This window comes from Salvelinus sp. IW2-2015, unplaced genomic scaffold, assembly GCF_002910315.2.
Source record: "Salvelinus sp. IW2-2015 unplaced genomic scaffold, ASM291031v2 Un_scaffold16448, whole genome shotgun sequence".
In the NCBI taxonomy this organism is placed as follows: domain Eukaryota; kingdom Metazoa; phylum Chordata; class Actinopteri; order Salmoniformes; family Salmonidae; genus Salvelinus; species Salvelinus sp. IW2-2015.
In genome coordinates, this window is record NW_019957591.1 from 117,951 (window position 1) to 137,052 (window position 19,102).

At 41.8% G+C, this 19,102-nt stretch overlaps 1 pseudogene; it reads right to left on the reverse strand.

Annotated features, from left to right (window-relative positions):
* The window catches only part of LOC112080712 (spectrin beta chain, non-erythrocytic 1-like), a 116,471-nt pseudogene that overhangs the window by 85,067 nt on the left and 12,302 nt on the right, over positions 1 to 19,102 (reverse strand).

Consider the following 19,102-nt stretch of genomic DNA (forward strand, 5'->3'; position numbering starts at 1 on the left):
CCCAACTCCCAGTCCATTTCCATAGTTCAACACTAAAACTGGGACCCGCTGAAAGAAAATTTCCCCTCAGAAAAAAACACAAGCACAGCAAGGCGAAAAACGTAGGGAAGTTAAGAAGGGATCCAATGGGCTCTTTTAGCCTCCTACCACCACCACCCTTGCTACACCACAAGCCCCAAAAAAGAATCCAGTAAAAGTAACAAAAGGAAGTAATATTCTCAAGGACACCACTCTTCCCAGAACAGCCACTGAATGAACAGGAGTGGAGAAGCTGGATGTGTGTCAGATAGGAGGCACAACATGCTTCTTCTTCTCTCTTGATTGTTCTGACTTCCCTCTCAACCCATTCAAAAGCAGCCTCCACCCCACCCCCTCTCACGCCCCTCTCCCTCTAGGTTGTGAGCTGCTCACCCATTCAGGAGTGCACACTTTTGAGTGGTATTGTGGTATTTCCCCCCCCAAAAAAATCACTGCACCTCATCCTCAACTGGCAGACAGTTAAGGAAGGTGTCCAATAAAAAAGTGAATGAAAGGGTTTTCCTCACACACAGCACACCTTTCATAAGTCTGCAGGGGAAAGTGGAGGAGGGGATGGTTTAGAGAGGGAAGAGGCGTTTGTAATTTCGTCACTGGCTAGCCACGGCCTGGGAGCTCAGTGATGATGTCACCGCCTCATTTCCATGCAGTGGGGAGAAAGAGGGAGGACGTTGGGTCGTACCAAGCCTGAAGAGAGGAGGGGGTAGAGGGAAGCTAGCCAGGATACAACCCTGCCAATTCCCAGCATTGTTGTTCAGTCAGTGACAGAGGAAAAATCTGTCCATTCCAGAAATGTATAAATGCTGGTTTTAAATAATGTGAGCGACCAATGTCCTGTCAAAAAGTGACCATACATACATCCTGTTTCAGAGGTGAMCTGAAAGCCTCCCCCTCTTTCTTCCTAATGGATGAATAGTCYGCATATTGGCCCGTGAATGGTTGCTTCCCAAACAAAGGAGGAGCACAATCAACCAGTTTCCACTAGGCAGAACATCACAAAACGAAAAGGATTCTGATTACAAATCAAACATAAATAGCCAAGGTACCTCAGCGAAYACTGCCAGGGAAAGGACAGACATAGATTTCTCTCAAAGCAGAGACACTTTCTATAACAGTTAGTGTTTCATATTCTGAGCTAGTCATTAAAAAAGTGTGGTCACACAAACAAAGTAATTGTAAAGTCCAGATAATCCTAGTAAATACAACCAAATTTAATCCATACCATACAAGACTCTGACAAAATGTTTTCCATAATGATTCCCCCTTGGATTTAGCCACTGACTCAACCATGTTACCTTATATTCATGGCAGGCTCAGGAGTTCTCTGCCGCAGTGTATTTTTGCTACATACAGTAGCAGCACCATCAACAATATCCCTTTTGTCCTCCTCCTGTTCACGAGAAAGCCTTGTGGCGAAGGAGGAGGCCACAGATATGCTACCTTATATCTACTCCTCATGATGTTATGAATTCACGCTCATCTCAATACCACGATGTCTTGCCGTCATTTGTTTTCCAGCAACTGTGCGAAAAGACAAATCAAAATCATTACAACAATGGACACAGGGAATGAGAAAAGGCCAGAAAGGCCTCCCGGGTTGCGCAGTGGTCTAGGGCACTGCATCGCAGCGCTAGTTGTGCCACCAGAGACTCTGGGTTCGCGCCCAGGTCCTGTCGCAGCCGGCCGCGACCGGGAGGTCCGTGGGGCGACGCACATTTGGCCTAGCGTCGTCCGGGTTAGGGAGGGTTTGGCTGGTAGGGATATCCTTGTCTCATCGCGCTCCAGCGACTCCTGTGGCAGGCCGGGCGCAGTGCGCGCTAACCAAGATGTTTCCTCCGACACATTGGTGCGGCTGGCTTCCGGGTTGGAGGCGCGCTGTGTTAAGAAGCARTGCGGCTTGGTTGGGTTGTGTTTCGGAGGACGCATGGCTTTCGACCTTCGTCTCTCCTGAGCCCGTACGGGAGTTGTAGCGATGAGACAAGATAGTAATTACTAACAATTGGATACCACGAAATTGGGGAGAAAAGGGGGTAAAAAAAAAGAAAAAAAAGAAAGGACACCGTCTGTCTGTCTTTCTGCTGTCTGCCTGTCTGACTGTCTGTCCAACCTTAGATGCAGATCCCTAGATGACGGTAGCGTCCCACCTGGCCGACATCCGGTGAAATTGCAGAGCGCCAAATTCAAAATACAGAAATAGTCAAATTAAACATTTATAAAAATTCAAGTGTTATACATCGGCTTAAAGATTAACTGGATTCGCTGTGTCAKATTTCAAAAAGRCTTTACGGCGAAAGCATACCATGCGATTATCTGAGGACAGCGCTCCGCTTACAAAAGCATACAAACATTTTCAAGCCAAGTAGAGGAGTCACGAAAGTCAGAAATAGCACTGTAAATGGCACAAACACACGACAAATTAAAGTCTTCCTTGGTTTGGTCACAAGGTATCCACAAGGCCATCGCCTGCCRAAGGGCTATTCTTCCACAGCCTCCCTACCAGAGGTGGGACCAAGTTATTGTTTTACAAGTCACAAGTAAGTCTCAAGTCTTAGCACTCAAGTCCCAAGTCAAAACAGGTAAGTCTGAGTCAAGTCTCAAGTCAAGATTGACAAGTCTCAAGTCAAGTCTCAAGTCCTAAACTTTGAGTTTCGAGTCATAATGTTCTCTTCACCAAATGTAATACCAATTCATATTTTTAGCAGGAGTAAGAGTTAGTATATTACATTTACGCAAATCATGTTGCTTTTTAAAATATATTTATTACTTTCCAAATCAACTTTATATTTCATGGAAATACATGGGTAGCCATGAGGAAGACCCCCCCCCCCCATAGCAATCGACTATCGAGGATCGCTATGGGGCGCAATCGGGCGATGTAGGCTTGTACACAATCGCCCAACCTTAACACACACCCTCTCTGTGTGTGGTTACAGTAGGCTAATGTATGTCAATGATTTTAGGAACAGCAGTAACATCAGGCAGGATTTAGGCTACCAAATGCCTAGCAAGTTGTAGCTCAATCTTGGGTGCAATGATCCCGTTCCCGCACTGACTGACTGTGTGGAGGCTCATTGATTTAACATTACGTTAGCCTACATGCTACACTAGCAAAGTTATAAACTATATAGCTGTCGGCTATATTAGCCACGACTTCCCGTTCTTTGTGCAACTTCAAATGTCGAACAAAGTTGGAAGTTGTTTCTTCCCGCATGTTTTGCAAGTTGCAATCCGTTTTTTGTTGATACAGCGTAGTCTTTATATCCGAAAATAATAATTTTGGGTATCATCTTTCCAAGGGCTCCGTCTGAATTCACCCGCCAACGTCCCTCTGCACTGGCACAATTTGATTGGCTGCTGTCTGATTCAAACTGTAATCCGTTAAATGAAGAGTTGATGAACTGCACACTTTTTTTAATAGCATCATTTTTTTTATTTGGGCTTGGGGAGAGTAGCAAGTCAGTTTGAGTTAAAAGGCTCAAGTCCAAGTTAAGTCACGAGTCATTGGTGTAAAAGTCAAAGTCGAGTTGCAAATCACCTCTGCTCCCTACTTTTCCATAACCTCTTTATTACAAGCCTCATCTAGTGCTTGGTTTTAAGTTAGATTCTTAGACAAGAAAAATACCACACATCCTTCCACATGACTCACCTCATAGGAATTACTATGAAACAGAGAAAGGAAATAGGGTGGTGACATAGGGGTGTGGGTTTMTGGGTGGGTTTGTGTGATGGTCAACCTCTGTGATAATCAGACAAATTGAAAATACCAAAAAATTGAGAGTGAAATCTCTTTAAAATGTCAAATTGAGTTGTTCATAACAATTACACAGTCTTCCATTCCATTTCCTTGTGGCAAGGTTAATGTAGATATGCTTTTATTTGAGTTGGATGTGAAACAATAGTCTTTGCTGAGCTTATGACGTAGCCTCTTCTCAAACGTTTCACATGATGCTACAAAGAATGAGGTCAGAACAATTCATGGAGAATGGCCAAGCCCACAGATTTGCAGTAAGTGGAAAACGTATGCATCAAAATAAACCTTGCTTTTCTGACTTACCTTGAAATAGGACACCTGMATACAGATCTGCAATCTTAATTTGATCACTCCATTGTCGCAGAGAAGCAGGAACAAATTAAGATAGTGTTTGTGTGTGTGAAGAGTACAGTCGTGGCCAAAAGTTTTGAATGACACATATTAATTGCCACAAAGTTTGCTTCTTCAGTGTCTTTAGATATTTTTGTCAGATGTTACTATGGAATAATGAAGTATAATTACAAGCATTTCATAAGTGCCAAAGGCTTTTAATGACAATTACATGAAGATGATGCAAAGAGCCCATTTTTTTCAAGACCTCTGCAATCCGCCCTGGCATGCTGTCAATTAACTTCTGGGCCACATCCTGACTGATGGCAGCCCATTCTTGCATAATCAATGCTTGGAGTTTGCCAGAATTTGTGGGTTTTTGTTTGTCCACCCGCCTCTTKAGGATTGACCACAAGTTCTCAATGGGATTAAGGTCTGGGGAGTTTCCTGGCCATGGACCCAAAATATTGATGTTTTGTTCCCAGAGCCACTTAGTTATCACTTTTGCCTTATGGCAAGGTGCTCCATCATGCTGGAAAAGGCATTGTCCATCACCAAACTGTTCCTGGATGGTTGGGAGAAGTTGCTCTCAGAGTATGTGTTGGTACCATTCTTTATTCATGACTGTGTTCTTAGGCAAAATTGTGAGTGGGCCCACTCCCTTGGCTGAGAAGCAACCCCACACATGAATGGTCTCAGGATGCTGTACTGTTGGCATGACACAGGACTGATGGTAGCGCTCACCTTGTCTTCTCCGGACAAGCTTTTTTCCGGATGCCCCAAACAATCGGAAATGGGATTCATCAGAGAAAATGACTTTACCCCAGTCCTCAGCAGTACAATCCCTGTACCTTTTGCAGAATATCAGTCTGTCCCTGATGTTTTTCTGGAGAGAAGTGGCTTCTTTGCTGCCCTTCTTGACACCAGGCCATCCTCCAAAAGTCTTTGCCTCACTGTGCATGCAGATGCACTCACACCTGCCTGCTGCCATTCCTGAGCAAGCTCTGTACTGGTGGTGCCCCGAACCCACAGCTGAATCAACTTTAGGAGACGGTCCTGGTGCTTGCTGGACTTTCTTGGGCGCTCTGAAGCCTTCTTCACAACAATTGAACTGCTCTCCTTGAAGTTCTTGATGATCCAATAAATGGTTGATTTAGGTGCAATCTTACTGGCAGCAATATCCTTGCCTGTGAAGCCCTTTTTGTGCAAAGCAATGATGATGGCACGTGTTTCTTTGCAGGTAACCATGGTTGACAGAGGAAGAACAATGATTCCAAGCACCACCCTCCTTTTGAAAGTTCCAGTCTGTTATTCGAACTCAGCCAGCATGACAGAGTGATCTCCATCCTTGTCCTCGTCAACACTCACACCTGTGTTAACGAGAGAATCACTGACATGATGTCAGCTGGTCCTTTTGTGGCAGGGCTGAAATGCAGTGGAAATGTTTTTGGGGGATTCAGTTCATTTGCATGGCAAAGAGGGACTTTGCAATTGATTGCAATTCATCTGATAACTCTTCATAACATTCTGGAGTATATGAAAATTACCATCATACAAACTGAGGCAGCAGACTTTATAGAATTTTATTTATATTTGTGTCATTCTCAAAACTTTTGGCCACGATTGTCAATGCTGCTTTCGCAACAGCTAATGGGGATCTTACAGTTTTTTCTGAATGTTTAGACACTAACAGTGATTCTTGAAGTACTATCTCTGAAACCATTAACACTTGTAGCCAATGCATTTACCAAGGGTGCCAAACTGAATGCACGTTCTCTGCTTTACACTCAGTTTGTAATTTAATAAACAACTTCTAGCAAAACTGTAAACATTGGTGTCTACATTGCTRCACTATTTTGCCAATTGCCTTTCCACATTGACACGTGGAAACACTTTCAGATAATGAGTTCACTTACAAATCAGAGCTTGAGCACTATAAATAGACCMCAGGTAAACATTTGGTTTGGACAACAATGGAGTCCAATATTGGACAAAGACTAAGAGGGGTGAGAACTAGAGGAGGACGAGGAGGTGAAGAAGTAAGAGGAGGAGGAGAAGGAAGAGTTGAAGTAGGATGGGGAAGAGGAAGAGGAGTCAGGAACATAATAACTGATGAAATCAGAGCGACTGTGGTTGACCATGTTGTCAACCATGGGATGAGCATGAGGGATGCCATGGGATGAGCATGAGGGAGAATGGGCAATGAGTTCAACCAAATCTGAGCCGCTATACTGTTGTTGTTGGATATTTCCAAATGACAACCGGTAAGTAACTGTAAGTGCTGTTGTCTTACTGGTACAGTAATATGTACTGTAACTTCCAAATGAGAAGGATCTATCACTAAAACCATTCAAATGTTTTTACAGAACTGCAAGAAAACCAGTATCTGGTTGAAGAGGTTGACTATTCACCTGAGAGCAGGAGYCCCACATTGTAAATATGATCATTGCAAATAACTGCATCAGACGCAGAGAACTGCAGGACCACATAATAGCAGATAACACCATATTCCAAAACGTCAGCGTTAGTCTCTTTACACTATCTTATCATTGGTACTGGATCTGGAAGTGTATGGTGCTACATCATATTGACTGATCCCTGCCTCTTCGTACTGTGCTACATTGTTTTGTCTTCTTTCTTTCAGAGAGTCATGGAGCTAGAAGCAGATGCAGTGCATCATGAGCTAATATATGTGGACGAGGCAGGTTTCAACCTTGCAAAAACAAGGAGCCGTGGCAGAAATATCATCATACACCGTGCATCATACACCATCATACACCGTGCATCATACAACGTCTATCTTATGACAACTGAAGAGAGGATATGCCGAGAAAGAATGGTAAATTAGCCTGAAATGCAAAAATACAAAATATGCAGGTGCGACATATCAACTCTCTGGATCGATTCATACATTAGACCAGTCATCACAACACTAGCACCCTACCATATTTAGGCCTACTCAAGTCCCCAATAGAAAACATCTCTTAAGCTACACGGCTTCTATAAATTGAATTGCCTAYTATATGTGCAGCCTACAAGCGACCTCTCGACGTAGACAACGTCCAATCTCAATCTCCCTCTCACATTCAAATCTCCACTAATGTGTGGCACTGGCAGAGGCTCAAATATAAACTGTTGCTAATCACAAAACGGCTGATACACTATGACCACAAAAGCACTTGAGGAAATAAACATTTGCCCAAAAAATTCACAACGTTACGTTAACAAAAGCGGGCGCACGGTTGGCTACTGGTCAGATTCGCAGACAATTGACCCACTGCGCTATTCATTGTGCTGAATCTCCACTAGCCTAGGCCTGTTTCTTTAGTGGAGAATCTGATGTTGCCTGTGACAGTCACCACAATAAGTGTCTTATCATGAAGTATAAACAGCCACAACCTTCCCAAATTCCCCCGATAGCAGGTGCAAGGGGAGAGAAAAGAGTCAACAAGGTAGGCTAAAACGAATGTAATTTTCACTAAACCTCATAATATTTTACCAGTCGGCCAGTGCTTCATAGGCCTAGGCTACCTTAAAACTAAGCTACAACAAAATAGTGTTGTGAATTTGACATGATTTTAAATGGATTAAATTGCAACAAATACAAAAATAACACTTTAGATTCATGTGTATATTTCTCCATTTACAGTGCCAGATTTTCCTATGCTTTTAAATAGCACTTCCGGTTGGAACAGAAATTTCTTGCAATTTTCTCAGGATGGAAAATTGGTAGAATCTCTGGAAAATATTAAACCTTACTTACAACTACATCTTTGTAAGATGAGCATTGTACTGTATTTCTCTCTCATGGCCATGCGGCTGGGTTGTCAAGAAATAAAAAATTGCCACCCCACGTCAGTACGTGAAGGAAAAGGTGATGTCTTTGCAATTCAGCTACACCTGTAAGAGGTCATAGCCAGCATTCTTTAATCTGGTGATCCACCTGAAGGAATTAAAATAATACAACTYAATCTGGCAACCCTGAAACGAATGAGACGACCTGCCATTCATTGTCAGGGGGCCTGATCCTGAACCAGATGGTACACATTAAAGTGGCAATATGTAWCTTTTTTGGCGACCTGACCAAATTGACATAGAAATGTGAGTTATAGATTGATCATTCTACTTGAAAACAARTCTAAGAAGCGGTAGATCTGTTCTATGTTCACTATTTCTATGCTTTCTGTTCTTAAGTTTTGTTTTTGCATCTTTTACTTTCGGTTTTGTACACCAGCTTCAAACAGCTGAAACAACAATATTTTTGGTTATGGAAAATATAATTTACAGTGGTTTAGAAGGCACAATGACTCTCTACACTATACTAGCTTATTTTGTCACATAAACTAAAATCAGGTGAACTATTAGAGTTTTAGCAACCAGGAAATGTCGGCGCGATTTCTGCATTCTGCATATCGCAACTTTAACAGAGTATGTTGGCTGCTCGTGTGTGTGGGGGGGGTTACAGAGTTACCAAGCCACTGGGAATGTAATGATGTCACTTCCTGTTTGAGTCATATGGGGCGAGATGATTCTCAGATGCAATAGTAACACCATTGCTGTAAACATCAAGCGGGCCCTCTTCAATCAAATGTTTTGAATTCCTGTTCCCGTTGACTTCATTCTCATTTTACAAAGTTTTATTGCAGAACAAAGTTTAATAGCAGAATGACCAGTTTTCGATTCAACCCAGGGYGCCTGGTTACTGGGTTGGATTTGAAGGGCCTCTAGTAGGTAGGTGTTCAAGTAGCCATTGAAGACTCTCTTGACTGTAGCAAGTGGAGGTGGGGGAGAGGCGTATGCTCTGCTGGGCAGGAATGCAGGAAAACACAATYATGTGAGAAGCAGGATGCTCATCGGAGTGCAGAGGGCTTTTTTTTTCGAGTTCTGTAAACAGCTTGTGGTCTCCGGGCCAGAAAGAAGAGAAACCAAGGAACACTTTCTCATTTCTATTTTTGATCATTTTTTCTCTCTTGTCAAAACACTTTGTTTAATTGCAGGGCTGGTTCTGTGCAGGCATTTACCTATTGAAACTCTCTCTGTTCCAGTAAGCATAGGTGACTTTGCCATGGGGATTTTGTACATAATCTCTCATTTAAAACAGCTCAATGATAGAAAGTCACAACCATTCTACTATTACCGCCAACAATAATTGCTTACAAATGTGCACCAAATGATCACTTCTTATTTTCTAAGTTTAATTTCTCAACACACATTGATCTATATACAAATTAATGATGTGGTCGCCGAGCAGTTTCAAAGAGGTTTCTTCCATATCTTCCTGTATCCGTCTGCAAACATCTACTTTGAGCTTTTGCTTTGCCTGCCTAGGGGGCCAGGTGGGTGGGGTTTGCACTTTTGGGATAATTTTTATTGGTTTCATTGCATCAGGCAAGCACAGCTACAGTATTTTGAATAGTATTTGAACCGAAGTCTAGGTGTACATCATCATATGACCATTGCTATTCTATGAGGTTAAGTGAATGCAATGCCAACAACAGGAGTTATCCTGACACTCTCTCTTCTCTCTGCCTCACTCACCTGCCAGGGCCTTGATGCGCGAGCGCTCGAACAGGCGAGCCGAGCTGTTCTCGTTATCCCACTCGTCATCCCAGCGTTTGTTGACCGTGTCGCCGCTACTGTACTGCTGCGTGATCTCCATGTGTTCATATTCCGCGGCTACTGTCGTCATCCTGACCTTTCACCTTGGACCTGTTCACCGATTACACTTCCTCATCAGTGGCTTCTGATGAAGCCCTGCAATCACAGAGACAGAGAGAGACATGTTCACATACACGCCACATTCAGTTAGGAGAACAGGGCTGTATTAGGTGTAGGATGAAGTTGCCCCGAGATGCTGATCTCCGGTCAGTTTAGCATATTCCCCTCTAATGGTTTGTGGTTAGGGTTGTGGGAGGGGAAGCTGATTCTAGTTCTGTACCTGGGGTGAACTTCTCCCAGCAGTGGAATTACATATTGTAGATGGCGTTCCAAGTCGTCAATATGCTGTCATGTAGTGCATCTCAAAATATTGCTGTATCATATTAATGTGGTTGTGAGATCTGATCATCTGTGCAGCACGACTGCAGAAAAGATGACCTGGAAYGCAACCATTGTATAAGGGCAGAACTATGGGGATATTTTGAGTAAGATCTCAGCCTGATTATCACGCTGTACTCTCGGTTAGTTGCCTAAACATGGTTCATAGGTAAACAAATGGAGCAATAGGACACAATGTCTATCTCTTGGTTTAATCACATTTTCCAAATATGTCAAGGATTTAACACAATTAGATTTGTGAAAAGTGAGAAATTGAATGACAGACACTTTGTCATAATAGAAATGACATTATAGTGAAATGGAGACAACAGTGTTACAAATGTAAGTTGTGTTACCCCACTCAAAGTGAATTAGCCAACAATGTGTTGCTGATGCCTAAGGACAAAACTAATCAAGACACACAGTGCCATCTTCTGGTAAAACCCAAGACTCACTTCTACCAGAATGTTTTCTATCAAATATACCACAATCAATCAGGGTAGCCCTTTCCTGCAGTCAATGAGCAAAAACACACTCTTTGGCGTCATGGGTGGAAAGTTATTCATATTTTCACAATTTCATCATTAATAAAGATAATAAAAATTAAACAACGAAAATTCTGTGTTTCTATGTCAAACAGTTTTGTTATATTTCAGTCTTCTGTGATATATAAAGTTGATGGCAGCATTAGATTCAAAATATTATATTTCCATTTTTAAATATAGCTACCCTGAAAGTCCTGAGCTCTTTATTTAAAATAAATGTATTGACACCAGATGGTATCATGTTAGTCATCATTAATAGTGACAAGGAGAGGAACTGCTGTTTGACAAAGCGAGATATTGGTATATCAAACTCCCCAAAAACCTTACTCTTCCACAGGTATTTTCCCTCTCCTAGCTTTGCAGTCCTCTATTGTTGAGAGTGTGCTTCCCTTGGAATTCTCTCAACCAGCTTCACCTGGAATGCTTTTCCAACAGTCTTGAAGGAGTTCCCACATATTYTGAGCACTTGTTGGCWGATTTTTCTTCACTCAGCGGTCTAACTCATCCCAAACCATCTCAATTGGGTTGAGGTCGGGTGATTGTGGAGGCCAGGTCATCTGATGCAGCACCCCATCACTCTCCTTCTTGGTCAAATAGCCCTTACTCAGCCTGGAGGTGTGTTGGGTCATTCTCCTGTTGAAAGACAAATGATAGTCCCACTAAGCGCAAACCAGATGGGATGGAGTATCACTGCAGAATGCAGTGGTAGCCATGCTGTGCCTTGAATTCTAAATWAATCACTGACAGTGTCAACAGAAAAGCACCCCCACACCATCACACCTCCTCCAACATGCTTCACGGTGGRAACTACACATGGAGATCATCCGTTTACCTACTCTGCGTCTCACGAAGACACGGCGGTTGGAACCAAAAATCTCACATTTGGASTCATTAGACCAAAGGACAGATTTCCACCGTTCAAATGTTCATTGCTCGTGTTTCTTGGCCCAAGCAAGTATCTTCTTTTTATTGGTGTCCTTTAGTAGTGGCTTTATTTGCAACAATTCGACCATGAAGGCCTGATTCACGCAGTCTCCTCTGAACAGWTGATTTTGAGATGTGTCTGTTATCTGATCTCTGTGAAGCATTTATTGGGGCTACAATCTGAGGTGCAGTTAACTCAAATGAACTTATCCTCTGCAGCAGAGGTAACTCTGGGTCTTCCTTTCCTGTGACGGTCCTCATGGGAACCAGTTTCATCATAGCGCTTGATGGTTTTTGCGACTGCACTTGAAGAAACTTTAAAAGTTCTTGATATTTTCCGGATTGACTGACCTTGTTTTAATGTTTTAAAGTAATTATGGACTGTCGTTTCTCTTTGCTTATTTGAGCTGCTCTTGCCTTAATATGGACTTGGTCTTTTACCAAATAGGGCTATCTTCTGTATACCACCCCTACCTTGTCACAACACAACTGATTGGCTAAAACGCATTAAGGAAAGAAATTCCACAAATTAACTTTTAACAAGGCACACCTGTTTATTGAATTGCGTTCCAGGTGACTACCTCATGAAGCTGGTTGAGAGAATACCAAGAGCGTGCAAAGCTGTCATCAAGGCAAGGGTGGCTACTTTGAAGAATATAAAATATATTTTGATTTGTTTAACACTTTTTTGGTTACTACATGATTCCATTTGTCTTATTTCATGGTTGTGATGTCTTCACTATTATTCTACAATGTAGAAAATWGTAAAAATAAAGAAACTCTCGAATGAGTAGGTGTATCCAAACTTTTGACTGCTACTGTATATAATAAATAAACAAATAATACTCCCATCCGATGCTTTTGAAAATAGGCCTCATACCCTAGAAGAAAGAATAATAAAGAATAAAATAAAGAGAGACGGAGAGCATCATTATCATCATCACCATCATCATCATCATCACAGCTCCTACAGTTGATTTGATTTGGAAGCAGCCGTACTTTGTTTCCCTAACCAGAGGCCTCCACAGTGACTACGGCTGCTTTTTACCCACTTACCCGCCATAGACAGGGCTAAGTGCTTATCATCAGCAGAAACTGCAACCAAAGGGCTCTCCTCTTCCTGTAAACATTAGTAGTTGTCTATAGATTGCCTCAGCCGTTTCCTCCTCGTCTGATACGTTGTGTATCCCCCTCTATCCCTCCCCTGACTAGGGATGAGTCCCAAATGGCACCCTTTTGCATATTACATATTTAGTGCCCTATGGGCCCTGGTCAAAAGTAATGCACTATAAAGGGAATAGAGTGAAGTTTGTGACGCACCTAGGACGCATGTTGACGTTTATTGTCATGTGTCTTGTCTTGGAGGCAGAACTGAGCGATTTCCGCTAGATAGGCCAGCTGCAAAGTCAAAATTGGCAATATTGTAACTATTGATGAAAACTAAAAGGAGCTTTTTGGTCTTCATTTAAGGTTAAGCATTAGCAGTGTGGTTAAGGTTAGGGTTAGGTTTAAAATCAGATTTTATGACTTTGTGGATGTACCAGCTAGTGATGACTCTGCAGAGCTGCCTACAGAACAAGATTCATGACGAAAAATGATAACCTACGCCTAGGRCTGCCAAAGAGTATTCAACTCAGCCAATTTCATTAGCTGGTTAACAACACAGCYCATGTCTATATTTGACCAGTTATCTAAACATTACAATTCTCAAGTTCTCAGTCTTTGTTTTGTAAAAAAAAACTCAAATCATTTTAAAAGATGTAGTTCGCAACATATCATACACTTTGTTTTTAATGCAGGACATAACATATATGAGGTAGATGAGGTACTGTAGATGACATAGATGAGGTAGAACACAATTGTGGACAATCTTCAGGGACCCGTTTTGGCACATTGATCACTACATTCAAAACTACTGGCTAAAATTATGCAAATTACTTGAATAATATTGCTTTAAGGCAATCATTGATAATACTTCTGCTCAACTGCACTGTATTGATCTTTTAGGTCTTCTTTAATAAAACATTTCCATCCATATTCTTTAATATTAATAGTTTTTGTGCTTTTATCCCTTTTTCTCCAATTGGTAGTTACAGTCTTGTCCCGTCGCTGCAACTACTGTACGGACTCCGGAGAAGCGAAGGTCGAGAGCCATGCGTCCTCCGAAACATGACCCTGCCAAGCCGTACTGCTTCTTGACACATTGCTCGCTTAACCCGGTAGCCAGCCACACCAATGTGTCAGAGGAAACACCGTGCAACTGGCGACTGAAGTCAGTTTGCAGGCGCCCGGCCTGCCACAAGGAGGCACTAGAGCGTGATGAGACAAGGACATCCTGTGCCAATTGTGCGCCGCCTCATGGGTTTCCCAGTCATGGCCGGCTGTAACACAGCCTGGGATCGAACCCGGGTCTGTAGTGCGCCACTCGGGTGGCCCCCATCCATATTCTTAATACAAAATAAATGTTCMGTTTTAATGGAATGATTCAAGGGGAGATACATTTTGTTCATCATAAGAAGTCCTAGGATTCAGCGAAAGGTTCATTAGCAATTATGTATTAGTGGTCTTAACATTTACTGTATGTAAGAGGAGATATCAGCCCTCGAGGAAATGGAGGAGGAGATATGGGTTGGTATAGAGCTCTACAAATGGCATTTGTTTATTGTCCTGAAAGGAAAGAAGAACTAATAATGGTTCTCTAATGGAACTTGTAACATGAGCCCTCAAAACWCTCCCTAACCCTGTGTAAAAATTAAGATATAAAAACAGACTTCCGTCAAACCTAAAGTATGGCAAATATCAAATGCATTGTTCATTTTACGATACAGGTATACTTTTTGCTGGGTGAGTTTAGGTCAAAGGTCGTTCTTCAGGTCAGGTCAGACTGTATGGGGTCAGCTAGTAGATTAATCTGTTCTTTCCTTGTAAGAAATTATTGAATTATAATTGAATTATGTGGTTAAAATGTTATTATTTGCAGTGTGTTCTTATGCCAATTACTGAATGGGTTTCTTAAATTCCTTGGTGTGTGTACTGATGTTTCCAGGCAAGTCAACATGTACTCCCTGCCCTCAATATAGCGTAAAATTCGCTATAAACCTTTCCMTCTGCTAATTTCAGAGAGGAATAACATGAAACTACCCACTCGGCAAAAACTGGTTGAACCAACGTTTCCACGTCATGTTAAAAAAATTATCAAAGTGATGCCGTTGAATCAAYGTGGAAAACTGATTGGATTTGCAAAAAGTCATCAAATTAAGGGAATTTCGTATTTTTTTTCACCCAACTTTAAATCCAATGACATGGTGACATGTTTTGTTGATTTCACGTTAAATTCACATTAGTTGACAACTCAACCAAATGTAAATCAAAAAAAGGCGTTGAACTGACGTCTGTGCCCAGCGGGTAGCCATCCTTTCTCTCATCCCACTAAATCTAGGGTTTGTTCAGGATAGGTGAATAATGTCATCTCTACACATCGCATTTCTATGAGCAACAGCGTGAACATTTCACCTCATTGAGCGTTTAAGTTCAGCGGTTAAGAACGTAGGTCCGGTAAACGAAAGGTCGCTGGTTTGAATCCCCAAGCCAACTAAGTGAAAAATCGGTCAAATGTACCATTTAGTAAGGAACTAAACCATAATTGCTCCTGTAAGTCACTCTGGRTAAGAGCATCTGCTAAATGACTAAACTATAAATGTAATGATATTTCACTCACAGCCATAATTTCACCAACTATGGAACTGAGATCCACATTGATCAGAGATGGTGCAATCATGGAATATCAACCCCAAAATGTTTTCTATTTATTTTTACAGATAGTGAGGCTTACGTTCGTTCATTTTCATCATGTTTACTTCACAGAATGAGAGCAGGCTAMAAAAGATACATGCCAGTTACATTGCACCTCCATTGATGGGATACATCCTATTTACMTACATTCCAAATACTGCGGATATGGGGTATATTCAGAATCTGAATGTCCCACCTGCCTCCTCCCCTMAGAAAAAGTATCATGATATTCACACCCTATTCAGATGGTATGTAAATCCAGTAAATATAAATCCGGGATACTCCAATGATATGTTACGTTTCATATGGTATGTATTCATTTGTGGATGTCCATCATCCATTCYGTATGATATGTTATGAATAACAATTCGTATGATATGTTATGAATGGCAATTCGTACAATATGTTACTAATTGCAATTTGTACAATATGTTACGAATTTGCTAAAGTTATGATATGTAAATGAATTCCAATTTGTTGCGGCTAACGTTATCTAGGCTAGGAGTTAGGGGTTAAGGTTAAGGTTAATCCTATCCTTTTTTGCTCATGCAAAAAAACAGATATCTCTACTTTAAACAGAAGGATTTTGGTGGGGAATTTTTAAGTTATGCTAATTMGATTTCTGCAGGGGCACGGACATCGACTGTAGGGGATTAAATGGTTAAGGTTAGGGTAAGCTAACATGCTAAGTAGTTGCAAAGTAGCTAAAAAAGTAGCTAGAAAAGTTGCTAATTAGCTAACATGCTAAAGTTGTCCTTGATTAGATTTGAACATGCAACCTTTGGGTTGGTTCACGTTATATACGCCCACTCATCCATCTCGACCAACCACCCTACTTTTGGTTTTGCCTTAAGTAACCTTCTGTCTTTTGTAACCATTCCAAACTATTTGAGTGTCCCGGATTTACATTTACTATGTTACGTCTAGTCTATGAAACTAGACTGCTTCCACCCCCTCACTCTGAGCAATAGCAGAAATTGCAACAGCTTGGATACTAGCTTGGCAAATCACCATGGAGTGCTATACACCCAGCAACCTTTGTGCTATCTAACAGTTTGCGGTTGTGTGGACCCGTTCAGTCTGAAGCTATCGTTTACCATCTACTCTTCACAATGTCCGTCATGTAAAGCTGTCTGGACAAGAGGGGAATGATGGCCATACTTTCCTGATATAGCAACCGTCTGGCATCACTCACCATGACAGTGCTGCGTGTTTCTAAACTARTGCTAAGCTGAGGGTATGCATGTGTAATGATGGGGCGGTGAGTCGGAAGCAGGTGAAACATTTTAATAAAACAACGACACTAACATAAGGCAGTACACCGATACACAAGAACAATACCAGCTGGTGAGTGAACATGGGAGAGTGACATATAAAGGGGAGGATATGATGAAGAGATGGAGTCCAGGTGTGAATCATAATGATCATAATTATGATAATGMTTCACAGGTGCACGTAATGATGAGTGCCAGGTGTGCGTAATGATGAATCCCAGGACCGGTGGTTAGTACTCTGGCGACGTCRTATGCCGGAGGGGAGGAGCAGGAGCAGATGTGACAGCATGTTTAAAATCCACATGGCAWTCACAAAACACATGATTTACTTTGCAAGCAGGACATTCTACTAGAGCATACAATATGTACACGTTCCCCCTTTTGCAATGTATAAAGGTACCAGACAATCCTTGTTACGTCACACCTCCCCTTCCCAAACACACACACAACAAATCTGATTTTGTGTCTCCACACACCCACACAGACGCTGCTCTACACCTCGCATCGCATATTGGTGCTATGGTAACGGATTGCATCTATTGTTAAGCCCCCCTTCACTACCTCTGTTTAATGCGACATCATGCCACTCAGTCTTTGTGCATTCAAACATGTATGCTATCCAAGGCATGTAGTTTGCAGCTGACCATATTACTGTATGACTTGCTTTTTGTAACGCATCACTAGCATACCAGGCAATTATATTTGGGAGGGTCTCCTACTAACTGGACACACATGCATGGAATGTGTGTTAGCGCAAGTGCTTACTTCAGCAGTGCTACATCTTTTTAGCATGACACACATAGAACAAGGCCCTACAGAAGGCACTCATTTATATTCTACTGCATATGTGCTGTAAGAGATAAAATTGCTCAGAGTAGGATTTGAAACTCGATTGTTTATAAATTGTGTAGATTTGTGCCAAAACGAGGCACAGTTAAAAAAGAATTTCAATCAAATTGATTGAAGTCTAAGTACACTAACCAATTCATGTGGAGAGTGAGACTAGTAGTCACAGTATTACTATTGTCATTCTTTGTGCATCATATGCCCATCATTACAATCATATATCCTACTGTAGGCCTAGATCAAGGCAACAACACTTAACTAACGGAAAGACGGTATACTGTTAAAAGTCTCTTACACCAAGACAATGTGAGACGACAGTATCTACATTAAAACTGGGACTGAAACATCATGATGACGTACAGTAACAGCAATGTCTGCATCGCCCTCCATGTACTGTATCTCTGCCACTGGAGGGCGATGCTAGAGGAAGGCTTCATGGACCTTGCAGGGTGTAGTTGAAGTGACCTTCTAAAAGATCAAGGCTGACACTGGACTTTTGGAAGCCCTCTCCACTGTAGTGTCGTCCGTAAACTTTGAGTCAAGTCTCATGTCCTAATAAGTCAAGTCTCATGTCCTAAACTTTGAGTTTCGAGTCCTAAACAAGTCATAATGTTCTCTTCACCAAATGTAATACCATTTCATATTTTTAGCAAGAGTAAGAGTTAGTATATTACATTTACGCAAATCATGAATGCTTTAAAAAATATATTTATTACTTTCCAAATCAACTTTATATTTCCATGGAAATACATGGGTAGCCATGAGGAAGGGCCACATCGGTAAAGGGTAAAAAATTCAATTTGCGGGACAGAAAAAGGGCAGYTATTTGAAAATATATAGGTCCATTATAATTTCTACATACTTTCTAACTAGTTTTAGAAGTTSAAGTGTGGCCTGGAGTCCCAAAATAATAATTCCCCCACCTCCAAAAATCCTCACTCAAATCTCCCATGGGCCAGACTGAATGGGTTTGCGGGCCTGTGGGCCATATTTGCTACAACTTGATTAGAGTCCACCTGTGGTAAATTCAATTGATTGKACATGATTTAGAAAGACACACAATTGTCTATATAAGGTCCCACCGTTGACAGTGCATGTCAGAGCAAATATCAAGCCATGAGGTCGAAGGAATTGTCCGTAAAGCTCCGAGACAGGATTGTGTCGAGTCATAGATCTGGGGAAGGGTACCAAAACATTTCTGCAGCATTGAAGGTCCCCAAGAACACAGTGGCCTCCATGATCCTTAAATGGAAAAAGTTTGGAATCACAAAGACTCTTCCTAGAGCTGGCCACCTGGCCAAACTGAGCAACTGGGGGACAAGGGACTTGTTCAGGGAGGTTACCAAGAACCCGATGGTCACTCGGACAGAGCTCCAGAGTGCCTTTGTGGAGATGGCAGAACCTGCACCAATCAGGCCATTTTGGTAGAGTGGCCAGACGGAAGCMAMTCCTCAGTAAAAGGCACATAACAGCCTGCTTAGAGTTCGTCAAAAGGCACCTAAAGGACTCTCAGACCATRAGAAACAAGATTCTCTGGTCTGATGAAACCAAGATTGAACTCTTTGGCC